Consider the following 13,025-nt stretch of genomic DNA (forward strand, 5'->3'; position numbering starts at 1 on the left):
CATTATCTGTTGATCTTTTTTAACTCAATGAATGATTTCAATAGGTTCCTCACGTAAGTGTTAATTTACGTTTTTGTGGAAACTGCTGAATAGTAATGTAATGAAGTTGGCTGTGTAATTCCCAGTTTACATGTAAAATTTTTCTTAATAACAGATAGGTTTTAGCTATATCAGTCCAACCCCAGTACTTGTATACCCATAAACAGCAACCAGACAACATGCCTCTCATATGAATAATCCTATTTTTCCTTAGTCCTTTCTCAAGCTCCCTGACTTGGATCATTTCTTCATTACTTTCTACCTTTTCTACTGCATATTATGCTTAACAACTGTACCCATATATTGGATTGTACCAAGTTCTATTCAAGGGCAGATGTGGTGTGGTCTTAGAGCTCTAGGAAAAATGATTCTCAGCTCTGGTTCTGTGTATCCTCACATATCTTCAAACATAAGTATAGTGAATTATTAAAATAAATTTATTTGTTACTAAGATACTTATCGTTGACAGATTATAGGGGGACATGAGTAGATGGTATTAATATTACGAAATGAGGCAAGTATATGGGTTACAACTTCAAGAAATTCGGGAGCCCCATTCCAGAGCTAAATGATATGGTACACAAATATCAAAATCAGTGAAATATATCAATGTGTGTTAATCATTTTTCAAACTTACTTTTCTATTTCCTCATTTGAGTTTCTGGCTATCATTTTAAAGTATTAAGTTTGATAGACCTGAATTAAAAGCCATGTGAAGATATAACAGTAATATGAAAAATAATTATATACTTTACATTGGCTGCAATGAAAGTCTTTCTGTACTAGGAGATAGAAGGAGCTTTGAAAGAATGAAAACCAGGGATTCTAGTGGCTGCTAATATAAAAGAATAACCCACTAATATGGAAAGGAACTAAATAAGGTTTAAGTGAGTTTGGGATACAAAGAAAAACATTCTAATAATCAAAGACATCCAAAAAGGAACTGGTAGACTTGTGAAAGTGAACTCAACACCAAAAGAGATGTTTATGTATTACTGCACAGGCTAAATAATTAGACTTCAAAAATCACAATACGTTACAACTTTACTATGCAGAATGGGTAGAAAAGTACAAATAGATGACAACAGTTGAGCTTTGTAGTAAATGGATATGGTCCTGATACAACTCTGAATACTGGTCCTCCATCTTTCTTCCTCCTCACAACCAATACATGCAAGTGTTTCCTCCAGGCTAAGTGTTATTCCCCTAATACTTCATGCTGTCTTCTTACAAAAAACTCTTGTTTCCAGAACTTCCACTAACAACTTTCGGCATGACTCACAAATCTCCTAACTGTCCCCAATCCCTATCAAGAAGTTGTGGCATATTTTCAACAGTTCATTCATCCATACTAGTAGCTACTGAATAATCAAGCACCAGTAATTCACTGTGCTAGATGCTTCATACTGCATTCCTTTTATTTATGTCTTCATTCTTACAACAGCCCTAGGAAGTAAACTATTAAACCCACTTTACATGTGAAGAAACTGAAGTGAAAAGCGATTAACTAAATTTTCTTGGTCAAGATCATTAATAGAAACATGTAATTCTCCAAGCCAGAATACTGAAGTGGGTAGCTGTTCCCTTCTCCAGGGCATTTTCCCAAGCCAAGGATCGAACCTAGGGTTTCCACATTGCAGGCAGATTCTTTACCATCTGAGCCACCAGGGAAGCCCAATAGAAACATAGTAAGTTGCAAAGCCAGAATTCATTCAAGTCTGTTTGATTCTAAAGCACAAGGCATTATGACAGCAAACATCCTCCTCTAAATATTCCATTGGTAGTACAAATGAATGCAACACTTGATTCAACAGCAACAATAAAAAGTTCCCCATCATCCTCTCAAGTTTTGAGCGTGGAGTCACCTACAACAGTTTCCCATTTTTAATACACATCTATCCTGAAGAATGTGTGTGCTTACCCAGTCATGTCCAACCCTTTGCAACCACATGGACTGTAGCCTCTTCTGTCCATGGGATTTCCCAGCCAAGAATACTGGAGCAGGTTGCCATTTCCTGCTCCAGGGGATCTTCCCTACCCAGGGATCCAATCTGTGTTTCTTGCGTATCCTGCATTCAGGTGGATTCTTTACCACCGTGTCACCTGGGAAAGCCCATCCTGAAGAACAGACTCTGGCAATTAATACATCTTCTCATTCCTTTATCTGTCTTGAATACCAGGTTGTTAGACTTAAGAGTCCTAACTGCTTTTTCTACTACTAGTCTTTTGCAGCTCCAATATACTGCTACAGCATAAAAGTGTTCTTTTCCTCAAAACACTTGAAAAGCTCATCAAAGGCCTAACTAAAGAGTCAATTTCTATAATAGACCCTGAGCCAATATGGCCATCACTATCTCCTATAATTTCTCTCTAATGTAGTTCTTAAACTTCAGAATGTGTTAGAATCACCTGGAAATACCAGTTTTTGATCCAGTAGGTGTGAGGTGGGGCCCTAGAATCTACATTTTTTTCCCTCAAGTTCCCAAATGATGCTGATGCTGCTGGTCAGGAAACACTGTTTGAGAACAGCTATTCTAGACAATGAGCTTCTTGAAGGCAGTGACTTGCCCATGTCTAGAATATGTTAATATGTTTTTAAGATTAGATATTATAACTTATAAAATCACTAAATAGTGATGTGTGCCTTCCATGTATTATGGGTGCAATGGCGCTTGCAGCACAACCTGTGACTCTTTAAAAAGCATAATGAGCAGGGGAGAGATGAGCAGCTCAGTAAGTATTTACGATAAATAAGACTCTGATGCTGGGAGGGATTGGGGGCAGGAGAAGGGGACGACAGAGGATGAGACAGCTGGATAGCATCACTTGACTCAATGGACGTGAGTTTGAGTGAACTCTGGGAGTTGGTGATGGACAGGGAGGCCTGGCGTGCTGCGATTCATGGGGTTGCAAAGAGTCGGATACGACTGAGCAGCTGAACTGAACTGAACTGAAGTACCCCTACAGAATGGAAAATGGGAGCCCCCCAAAGGGCAGCTAACCCATTCTTGACGGTCCAGGAAAGGTTTCCTATTAGCCTAGGCTGAATTTCTTAGGAAGTGGACACGTGAAGAGGATATGGAAGCTGAGGGACTGAAGAAAGCCCTGAGACAAGTTAAAACCAGTTTGAGCAATTCTCATTAGTTCAGTATGGGTGGAACAATTGGTTAAGTTAGTATTATGCTGCCCTTCAACATTGTGCTTTTCTTCTCAGCAAAAGTACCCTTCTATTATACAGATACTTGCATTTTTCTTCTCCCACCTATAAAATCTTATGTATCCGTAATGGCACTTATTAAATGCAACACCCATCATACAGCCTCTTATAGCTAGGATCTTATTTTCCTCATGTGATCTTACATCTCTCTAATGGCATTTTACATGCACTGCTGCTTATTAAAGCTATCTATTTTTCCTCATGTCCTTCATCTACCCTCACAAAACTGGATATTGAGGGTTTTATTTTGAGGATCAAAACTGAGTCTCATTTTTCTGGATATACCTGCAATCAATGCCTTAAAAAAAAGGCAGAGACTTAATGCATGTTTGTTGATAACTAGTGATATGGCACGGTGACACGAGAATGTGGATGTTTCCGAGATAATGAAGTGCCTTAAAGGTCAAAAGGGAATTTCGTTTTGTATATAAAACTAAGATGTAGTATTAAGTTTTTCTCTAAACGTAATATACTTGATACTAAAGCTATAATAAACATTCTTTACCTCAAATTACCAAATAAACTTTCTTATAAACATTTGGAAAAAAAATTATAGAGTGGATACTTCAGACCTAAAGTCACAGTGATTTATGACAAGAAAAATATTTTCCATAACAATACATAATATCCATAACATCTATAATAACATATATCCATAGTAACAATGGATATAGTTGCTATTTGTTGTAGAAATATTCTGCTTCATCATATACATTATAGAAACAGTTAGGAAGGTTTTCTAGAAAAATATAAATAGTCCAGGTTTTTCTTTCTCAATATTTAATAGAATATTTCATTCATACTAAAGTTCATGGACCTTTAAAAATCCACCTATACATCTGATACCAAGTATGTCATATTATTAAAGATAATATGTTTTTCACATATGTTGAACTACAAATAGTATCTTCCTGATTTGTCCAGGTAGCAAATTCAGTGTCTGTAAACAATGGCAAGTCTTACTAGTTTAAATGTAATCCCCAATTTGGACACTGAAATGTATTTTATATATAGCACAAACAGAATTAAAATGGTCTGACAGAATTTTTAAGGTATCCCAAGAGTTTAAAGCCACATGCTCTGCTTTCTTGTAGACAGGGCTTGTAATTGCTTTGATCAGGCTGAAGCAGATACCAAGGGTTCTTGGGTAAATGGCAACATAAGTGGGCAGGTCCTTGGACAATGGGTTGCCCGAATTAGGTACACAAAGGGCTTTGGGGTTGGTGTTAAAGAGGTGTCTTCCTTTTCTCTTTGTACATAGTGAGAAGAAGTCTCTGATCCCTTTAGGACATTCTCTAGCCTATCTGATTCCTAAACAATAGGTGAATAATTTGACCAACAAATGAAAAGACTACGGTTCCAAGCAGCCAAAGTTACAAATAAGCATAAAAGAATGTAAGCCTATCAACTTAGACCTTTGCCTCTGTTACAACTGTCTTTGAAATTATGAAAAAGCATCTCTAGAAATACAAGTAGGAAGATAGGACATTCTTAAAATATTTTCAGTTATTATCCTTCAGAAGACAAAGTAACAGATCCATTCATTAACAATTACACACACTCCTGTGTAAACACTGGCTCTTACTCATGGATGGTTGTAATGTTTAAATGATACCTATTCACAAAGTAAATTTCAAAGAGGCTTGAAGTGTGCCTATATGAATGTCTGACAATATGAGTCACACCATACCCAAATGTTCCTCTGCTCTTTTCAAAAGCACTAAAGAGACAATTCAATATACAACCCATCACATTCAGACTAATGACACTGTGTCTTTGTCAAATGTTTTGGTGCTGAGATATTACAGTGCTCTGTTCTCCTGCATTACTGAAACATTTCAAAACATTTCAGAATTAATGAATTTTGATGCACAGTATCTTTCAAAGATCCCAGAATCACTAAATTTGAGTACCAATCTAAAAACTTCATCTAAACTTATTTTTTTCACACAATATATTTGTGTGATATATTTGGAGATATCCTAATTTTGCTTTTTCACAATCATTCATTTAGTGAGTAGAAACAGAGAATTACCCATGGTTCCAATAAAGAGGAATATAAGCTGAAAGGTATGCATTTGGTTAAGGACTTAAATGCAAAAAAAAATATAAAAAGTTACTTTAAATTCCAGCATAGAAGACTTCTCTGGTGGTCCAGTGGTTAAGAATTCCGCCTGTCAACGCAGGAGACACGGGTTTGATCCCTGGTCCAGGAAGAGCCACATTCCATGGGGCAACTAAGCCCGTGTGTCACAACTACTGAGCCTGTGATCTAGAGTCCATACATGCTCCACAACAAGAGAATCCACTGCAATGAGAAACCTGTGCACTGCAACTAGAGTAGCCCGTTTGCCACAACTAGAAAGCCCATGTGCAGCAACAAAGACGCAGCACAACTGAAAATAAATAAGTAAAATTTAAAAGAAATTCCAGCATGGCATAATTTAAGTAGGTAATTCAGAGTATTAGAAATGACCCAAGGTTCTATCTATTATAAACGAAACCTTAGTACTGATTATTTTTTACAAACATGACTAGAAGAGATAATCTTGGGAAAAGATGAAGGGAACAAACATTCAAAAAGAAGGAATTAAAAAGTTTTATTTTCATTACAGGGAATACTCCACAATTTTATGTCTTTATTCACTGAGCCACTCTTCATCTCATGGCCTCCTTAAGTATTTATACAATGAAATAAGACTTATTAAAACATTGTTTTTTAAAGGCATGTTTTTTATGTGGTTTAATTTTACTATAAAACTTGGACCATGTTGAGCTCCTCACAATTTGAATTTACACATATGTTTTGGTAGCTAATATTTTCATGTGAATTTCACAGACAGTCACATATATAATATACATGTGTGTGTGTGTATGTGTGTTTTATTTAAGAAAAAGCATAGCGAACACAGTTTCTCACCGCTGAAGATGGATAGGGAGTCCAAGAGAGAAAACCAACTTGAAGACTACAAGCAGTACTTTGTTTTTCACCTATTGTACACCACCTTCCTGGAGTCTTTCTCTATAACCAAGAAGTTCTGAGGGTTAAATCAGAATTTCTTGACTGACTCATGAGGAAGCTCATGGAAGGAAGAAAATAATACTCATGATTTTTTTCCATTTAGTTCTACAGATCACCCACATTGTTTTTACCAAAGGTGATACATTTCCACATCCTGTTACTTGCATTATCTTCTATTACCTATCCTGTTACCTATATAAACTGCACCTTTGTATCATTGTATCTCTGCTTCTGGTATAGTTTAGCATTTTGAGCAACTCAATATACCAACTCAGTACGGTATTTGGTAATATTTTGGTCTCTGAAGGCCAAAAGCTTATTTTGAGGGGCTTCATGGTTCACATTCGTATATGCTATAGGAAACTAAATCAAAGCCCATTTTATTCTTATTTCATTATCATTCATGGTATTCTTTAACTTCTCCAAAACATAAAATTCAGTGAGTCTAAAAGCCTCTGCTAGGGAGACATGGAGAAGGAAGACAATCATGTAACAGTAAAAGAATGTGGGGATGAATCTTTGGTCATATCACAGAGCTTCATTACCCACAAAATCAGTGGGATAATTTCAAAAAACCATAATAATACAAGTTATTAACTAAAATTTTTATAAAGATACTTGCATGGGTTAAATTTTAACTTAATTTTATGTTTGCATATATACGGAAATTTTACATCTCAGTCATTTCTTCTTATGTTTCATTTCTGTTCTCCTTGCAAAGACATTGAAAATGTGTATTTTAAAATAGAGTCTTAGTCACCAAAGCTAAGGGATGAAACATTGTTATCTAAAAATCTATACATCCTATTTGTAAGAATTCTGAGAAAGAATAAAGAAAACATCTATATTTATGAAAAATTCAACTTAAACTTAGTTTAGGAATCAAAACAAAAATGTAATTAAAGTAACCAAAGCCAAATATTCATAAAGAAACATGTTTAAAAATCTATAACTTTTCTATGAATAATTTTATAATGTCATTTACTGGTAGACATTTAACAGATATGTGTATTTGAAAATACTAGCAAGTACTGCAATAGATGTCTGCATTTATCAAAACAAAACCAAAGAATGTGCATATATGCATTTATATAGCTAAATAAACAGTAGTCTACATCTTTATTAACAAAAAGTTTTAGTTTAAGAAGTTCCATAATGGCTGTAAATACTTTCACTGTAGATGTTATCTTCAGAAATCATTTTATCAGAAATGCAACAACTCAGACAAAAAAGGTAATTCCTTGTCAGTTCTAAATGGGGCCCCATGAACTCTCTCTGCCATTTGTCTCAATTTTAAAATACCCCTTATTGTCCAGTATTACAGTAATAAGATGAGAGGAAATATGAAAGTGATGAGTAGTTACATGACCTAGAATTTCAGCCACAATGTAGCTGAGAATGTTAATTTAGTGTATGAAACCTATATTTGAATCACAGGGCTAAATAACTTAAAAAGAACTTAACATTATTAAAATTATCTCTTGAATTTCCCATTTTATGATGCTCTAATGTATTTCTCTTTCATGCAATAATTTTTTATCTTCATCAGGCAGCTGTAATCTACTAATTGCCCACCTCTATTATAGACATAAAGTAAATCAGGGAACTGTAACTGACCGATTTCTGTCTTTTTGATACATGTAGGAAAAGGGATATAGTTATTGACATTGATTTGCAAATGAGCTGCACACTTAAAAATCCAGAGTAGGAAAGAACATCAGCCAGGAGATACATTTTAAACATACAAAATAATCACTTATATGGATACATTTTAAAATTCCATGTAAAATAATTAACCTATTAATTGTATGTTGACACTGAAAGATATTTCTAATAATAAAAAAAAATTAAAGTTAACCATATTTAGAACCAATTAGTCTTTTCCTGGTGGAGCTAGGAAGAATTGTATAAATTAGAAAGAAATAAGTCAGGATGCAGTGATTTGCAGAAAAAATAAACTGGTTCACAGGAAGTTACCAATATTAAGGTATCATACAACTTATCTTCTTTATATAAAGACTTAAGATAATTTTACTTTGATAACAGAAAAATCAAAAAATATTATATTAGATAATAAAGTAATGAATTGATTTCTGTAGGGATAATAAAACATAATTTATATAAATATGTGGTAGTCCAAAACCAGTTTCCACACATTCTCATCAAATCCACAATATTCAGTGTAAAATAAAAGAAACCATATCCTATACAAAGTAGAATCTGAAATAAAATTTTACAATGAGGAACTGAAATCTCTGATGTATTATTTTTCCTAATTTTTGGTAAGTGTCTTTTCATGCTATTTTCCCCTTCCAAAAGAAAACAATTCACTTGCTCTGTTTTAGAATACCAATTTCTTAGAATCCTAACAGAATTATTTTAGGATATCATCATAACCATTTATTAAGCAATATGTTAAACACCATGCTAATATACTTAATCTCTGTACTCCAGCCACATCTTGTGTTTACAGGGATAAGAAAGGAGGTGTACTGCAAATACTGTCATTTGAGTTTTCAATATTTTTGTTGTAAGAAATTATAAGATAAATATTTTCTCTTTTGAGAAAGGAGGACAGAAGAAAATAGGCGAGAATAAAAAAAAGTACTGAAAAACGTGAAGAACGTAGGAGAAATCGTCAAGTGAGAAGAGGTGAGGATGGTAAAGTAAAGAAAACTTAGAAGAAAAACCTAAAAAATAAAGACAACAATTATACATATTTAAAAAAGAGAGAAAGCACATTGGTGTTAGCCAATATTGTGGTACTGAATCCACTCAATGAACTACTCCTTCCAGGCAACAGGATAAGGGCAGGGCAGGGGGAAGGGATTTTTGAGTTTTAATGGGTCACCACACTCTCCATCCATTCTGATTACATTGGCTTCCTTTTCAAACAATACTCGCCTGTTCTGAGGTTGAAGGAACAAGAGGGTGAAGAAAGAGTCACAAATGAGAGACTAGAGTGAGAAGAAGAGAATAAAGGAGACACTGCTGAGAATTATATAAATGAAGTCAGAATGACCTTTCCAGATAACTCAATAGTCCTTTATCTCGTTCCCTTCTCCCACCCCCTATGACATCAGCTGCATTCTTGTTCAGTAATGTTTACCATTTAGGGGGTAACAAAACCCACTAGTTTACAGTGTTCATCTTCCATCTCTTACTGATCACTGTCAAACACCCTGACTGTTTGTTGTAGGCTATCTTCTTCTTGACTACCCCAACCTGGTTATTTTCCCTTCCAGTAGGCTTTATAGCCCCATCTACTGAACCCTTTCTTGCCATAATGTAGTCACCAGGTTCCAGAAGACTTTCCAAAGTAATAGTGAATATGTTTTAATATATACAAAAAATAAAAGGAAAATTTTCCAACTGCTAGATTCAACCATCACATACTCCATTCTTTTCAACTGATATTCCTAAGAAGAAAGTATCTTTTTTTAGTATGGATAGACTTTTATAACACTTACACACCAAAAACAGCAAAGACATGAAATTTTAACAGATTCATTAGGAATATGCCCAAATAGATTTAATAACTATAAGTAGACTCATCAGCTAAAAAAAAAAAAAAGTGTTAAAAGTGCATCATGAGGGCAGAGTTGCTGGTTCAAACTATGCCGAGGTATCTCCCAGAGAGGAATGTAGTGGCAGATGAAGTAGAAAAAATCTTGGGAGATTCCAGCAGCCTTTGAGGAGTTGGATCTTCACTGGCAGGGAAGACATGCAATAGGGCTCAGTCTGCTTTGCTTGGATGCTCATGAGTTTTTCTTCTTCCTACCTGGCAGCCAGTTTCTCAGCCACAGAAGTATGTTGATAAGAAAAGCTTAAAAGCCACTTATAATAAAGAATATAGCAACGTGAAAAAGGACATAAAACTTCCAGTTTCATTTTAAATAAGAAAATATATATATTTTAAAGAGCAAACTGTAAATACACACACACACATCTAATTGAACATCTTGAAGATATACCATACTAGCAATTTCAAAAATAGTATTTGAATTCATCTGTGATTATTCAACTTTCTCAGACTCTTGGGGGAAAATTTCACATTGCTTTTCTAGGTATTTTATAATAAGAAAAGTAGTCAAATTTTATATTGTACATTACTACCTATAACAATAGGGAATTTTATAATTATAGAAAAATACTAACTGAGCTAATAACATTCAAAACATAAAATTGAAGATTACTCTTTTCATTCTTGAACCTATATTGGTATAGAATAATATTGGTAATATCTCACTATTCTGGTTAAATACTGGATTAAAATATGTATTTCAAAAGCATTAGGCAATATTTTAATGTAAATATTCATAACAAACCCCTAATATCCCTGGTTATGAATGCAGGGACGGAAGGGATAACTGTAGACTGCCAATAACTTATACTTGTTTCAACTAATTTATCGATCTATCAAACCTTTCATAATAACAACACTTAGATAATGTCCATTCCCTCACCTTTGTATATTGTCTCGTAAGAAGTAAAAGCCACTGCACAGACCACAATGGGGGCAACAGCAAGAAAGAGAGGACACAGCAGGGTGCATTTAATGAAAGATACCATTCATGCACAAATATGGCTCAATTTGAACAAAAAGAAGGCAATCTGCTAATTGATCACATTATTAAGGTCACTTTGATGGAATTCAACATAATTTCCTGTCAGACAATGTCTCTATTATCATCCAAAATCAATTTGTAGGTTGCAGTAGCAGTCTGCTAAGGACTTGGACTCCAATCGGCCCAACTGTTGTAGTAGATAAAGGGAGGTTGGAAAGTTAATTTCTGTGGAACTTCTAACACATGCCTGGCGTTGTGTTTTATGTATCTTGTCTATCTGGAGGAAGGGAGTGAGTGAGGATGTAGCAGTAAAGTTAAATTTCAACCCCATTTCTAATTTCAATTAAGCCGAACCACTACCCAAGTTATGTAAATTCTCACTTCCTCTATTCTCTACCCTTGGCTCTGTGTGACCTCTCCCTGAACCTTAAGATTTACTTACAGGATTGTGGGAATTCCTCCTTTTTGTTTGATAATCTTACAATTTGATTTTGGGGAGGGAGTATAATAAAACTGAAGTAAGAGCATGGACCTTGGAGTCAGTGAGCTTTGAGCTGTGGGTGGGTTAAATAATCATTAAGTCTCCACATACACCTTCTTCATAGGATTATTGTGAGGAGTTAATAACATAAAATATGTGAAAGGCTTAACATGATGCTTGGCACACTGTAAGAACTCAGGAAGTGTTGGCTCCCGTTATTATTATTGAAAAGATAAACTCAAATAGTTATTATGACTCACTTAAAAAATCTATAGGTCAATTTCAGAGCAAAAACTGAAAGCAAGTTCCTCCAACCATCATTCTGTTAGTTTCTAATATTTTAGAATATTCCTGCAATAGAAATATGTGTTGACACATTCTCACAGTATTTAAATATCACCAATCCATATAAATTTTACTGGTTCACTTTAAGTCTTTTAAAGACTTTCATATTCAACAGACATGAGAATCTTTGCTCCACAAAGAGTATCCTTTTAACAACTTTATTTCTCATTAGAGACTAATTTCTATCCTCTTAGTATTGACCAACTGGAAATAGGTCAAACTATCCAACAGACATCATATTTGCTAAGGTCACATTGTAGAAGTGGAGGCAGTGTGAACACCAGGAGGAGCTGCCAATCTACTTAAGCAGCTGTTTTATCCCACTGCCCAAATCCTCATCCTAGAGGTCAAGAAACTACTCAGGATAATCACTTTGTACTGTATAGTTTCTAGTCATGAGAACTTACTCATCATCAAAACTGTCACACAGTGGAAAGGCTCTGTTGATTACCAATATTCTCTATTAATTAGCCTCAACTAGCTAACAATAATTAGTATTAACTTTATATCCCATACATATAGTTTTTCATACTTTCATTAACTTTTATTCACTTAGAAAATGAACTTATTGAAGAAATGTCATAAGTTTAATTATCAGTGTTTAGGAGCCTCTCCAAGATATTACAAACTTCTCATTCAAACCAAATTTAAAATAGCATCTGCCTTAATATCAAAATCACTGAGAAAGATCAGACTTTTCACATGAGTCTTCTTACCCTCATAGTCTTTCTTCTATGACTAGAACAGGCAAAACCAAATTTAGTTAAAAGGTACAGTAGGAAATAATTACTTACTCTGAAGAGTCAGTGAGTAATAAATAGAACATTTACCAGGAAAAAAATGTTTTTCTTTTAAAATGTAGATTATAAATCAATAATCAGATTATTTTAATGTTAACTTCACTTTTTAAAAATCATATATTTTATTTTAGCAGAGATAGAGCAAGTGAGATAGAAACTAGTCCAAAATGAAAATCATATGATGTTAATTTTTAAAACCTAAGATTAAGAAAAATTGCCCTTGAAAATCTACTATAGGCACATAATGTCACTGTCATTCTCAGCCTAGAAAGGGAATCATGAGGTTCAAAGGACAAAAAAAGAAAAAAAAATATGAATTTATTTAGTTAAGTGCAATAGTTTTAAAACTTAAACTATAGTTCTCTTTTGGGAAATGAACAGCCAATTCAGCTACTAAAATTTAAAATAAAAAAAATGACATGAAAATAAATCAATCTGCCAGATACTTTAATGAACAAATCAATGTTAAAGTAGATAAATGAATGTATGGTGCTATAAAACATATCTACTAGGTAACTTGATAATTTTTTTAAATGAAACTTAAAAGTTATAC

The 13,025-nt window shown here is 34.2% G+C and overlaps 1 protein-coding gene across 1 annotated transcript in view; it reads right to left on the minus strand.

Moving 5' to 3' along the window:
- The window catches only part of CNKSR2 (connector enhancer of kinase suppressor of Ras 2), a 281,300-nt gene that overhangs the window by 128,316 nt on the left and 139,959 nt on the right, over nt 1-13,025 (minus strand). The window lies entirely within an intron of this gene.

This window comes from Budorcas taxicolor, chromosome X, assembly GCF_023091745.1.
Source record: "Budorcas taxicolor isolate Tak-1 chromosome X, Takin1.1, whole genome shotgun sequence".
Taxonomy (NCBI): Eukaryota; Metazoa; Chordata; class Mammalia; order Artiodactyla; family Bovidae; genus Budorcas; species Budorcas taxicolor.